The 2,500-nt window shown below is 44.1% G+C and overlaps 1 protein-coding gene across 1 annotated transcript in view; it reads left to right on the top strand.

Moving 5' to 3' along the window:
• si:ch73-61d6.3 (occludin) overlaps positions 1–2,500 on the top strand; it is a 20,288-nt gene that overhangs the window by 845 nt on the left and 16,943 nt on the right. The window lies entirely within an intron of this gene.

Below are 2,500 nucleotides of genomic sequence, written 5' to 3'. Positions count from 1 at the left end.
ATACACACTGTGTGTGAGTGTGCACGTGTGTGTGTTTGTGGGTGTATGTGTGTGTCTGTGTGTGTTTGTGTGTGTGTGCACGTGTGTCTGTGTTTGTGTTTCTGTGTGTGTGTTTGTGTGTCTGAGTGTGTGTGTGTGTGCGTGTGTGCACGTGTGTTTGTGTGTGTTTGTGTGTGTGCGCGCGCGTGTGTTTGTGTTTCTGTGTGTCTCTGTGTGTGTGTGTGTGTGCACGTGTGTGTGTGCACGTGTGTTTGTGTTTCTGTGTGTCTCTCTGTGTGTGTGTGTGTTTGTGTGTGTGTGTTTGTGTGTGTTTGTTTGTGGGTGTGTGTGTCTCTGTGTGTGTGTTTGTGTGTGTGTGTGTGTGTGTGTGTGTGTGGGGTTGATTTTTTTCATCCTACAAAAATAAATTTCTTAACAATTGTGATTTCATTATTTATTAAATAATGACAGACTTTAGATTATAGTTGTGTAGTTATATCAGCTAGCATTAGCATAGCAGCTAGTAGTGATTACAATCTGCAGTCTGTCTTGAAGGTTAGACCACGCAGACACATGTTCACGTCCTCGTTACACACAGGTGGTTAGAGGCAGCAGATCTGTAGGAAGTCTGTACTTTATGAGGAGATGAACATTTTCTGGATCACTGTGTTGCTGTATCTTCTCGCTTGGTGGCCGCCGACACAGGAATGCAGACGGAGTGCAGTAACAGTCGCCTCGTCGCTGCAAAGTCACTCGCTTTTGTTGTAGCAAAAAGTAACATTTGACTGAGCACGGTTTCCATGGTAAATGAACTGTGTGTGTGTGTGTGTGTGTGTGTGTTCTCGTGTTCTCAGGACAACTCCATCCTGTTTGTCTGCTTAGATCAGGGGTTCTTTGTGAATCCAGGTTTTTTTTTTTGATCAGTGAAATTTAAGGCCCTCTGTATTCTCAGCTCTTTATAACGCGTTATAACACTCTCATGACCTGATTCACAACAACACTACAGGGCCTTTCATCTGTGTGTCACTTTAACAAAAACAAGATAAAATGATATAAGATTTATTAATCCTGAACCTGAGTCCTTGAGGTGTCTCACACAGATGAGCAGCGTCACTTTGGATGTCCTCATAGAAATGTGGAGATATTTGTTCAGTCTCTACATTAGAGCTCAAGATAAAAGTAAAACGAATAAAGGAGCTGTTTCTCAGGTCAGAGACGACTACAGCATTGTCAAGATCTCACAAGTTCACATAAGAGCCTGCTGCTGATAATTAAACCTGAAAGGTCTGTGATTAATGCGATTTACTCAGCTTTCCTGAAAACCGTTTGAAGTCTGATGGAGCTTAACTTCATAACAACTGTTAATGAGCTTCATGATCCTGTCTACACTAAACTAGATCTACCAATAGGAGGACAGCAATCTCATGGAACAGCTACAGAAATGCTAACAGTGATTAGCATACTGTTAGCCTAGAGATCAGTGACGATCACGCTGACTGATGATGTTAACACTGTGTGTCCTTTTCTTTACTCACAGTTCTTTTGTTAATTAAGGTTGTTAGTGAATGTTAGGCTGCATGTAAAAGTAACATTTGCTGTGACTCAGCTGTTCAGACATCTAGGTGAAGTTCATTCCACCACCTCTTACCCTGAGAGATGGTGGGACCAGTGGAGCAGTGCTGTAGATCAGAGGGTGTGAGGTGCAGTGTGAGGAGGGATAAGAGCTTTGAGGTAAGAGGGAGCTGCTTTGGTTTTGGATTTGTAGACAATCATCAGTGTTTTGATTCGGAGGAGTTGATAAGTTGAGTGTCGTCAGCATAGCAGTGGGAAGAGAACCCATGTGAGAATAGAAGTTCATCAAGAAAGTGAGTATACAGGGAGAAAAGGAAAGGACCAAGTTCTGATCCCTGTGGGACACCAGAGGAGAGTCTGCATGGAGCAGAGATCATGCAGGTACATGGCAGATGAACAGTCTGAATTCTTGATGTTTGTTGTGTCAGTGGTATTGCAGGATTCTCAGACTAAGGGCTGTCAAGCATGCTCATTAAAATATTAGGCCACACCCACCAGGGCAGTCTTCTGATGCAACTGATCAGTTTAGGTCTTTTATAAGCATTGATTATAACATTTCTCTCTTGATTTATTATTCTCAAACGAGCTGAATGTTTTATTATGTAGTTTGGATCTCACTCTCACTCACTCATTTTCTACCGCTTATCCGAACTACCTCGGGTCACGGGGAGCCTGTGCCTATCTCAGGCGTCATCGGGCATCAAGGCAGGATACACCCTGGACGGAGTGCCAACCCATCACAGGGCACACACACACACACTCTCATTCACTCACACAATCACACACTACAGACAATTTTCCAGAGATGCCAATCAACCTACCATGCATGTCTTTGGACCGGGGGAGGAAACCGGAGTACCCGGAGGAAACCCCCGAGGCAATCGAACCCCCAACCCTGGAGGTGTGAGGCGAACGTGCTAACCACTAAGCCACCATGCCCCCTAGTTTG

This window comes from Tachysurus vachellii, chromosome 11 (assembly GCF_030014155.1).
Source record: "Tachysurus vachellii isolate PV-2020 chromosome 11, HZAU_Pvac_v1, whole genome shotgun sequence".
Taxonomy (NCBI): Eukaryota; Metazoa; Chordata; class Actinopteri; order Siluriformes; family Bagridae; genus Tachysurus; species Tachysurus vachellii.
This window is presented reverse-complemented; position numbering and strand designations above follow the sequence as displayed.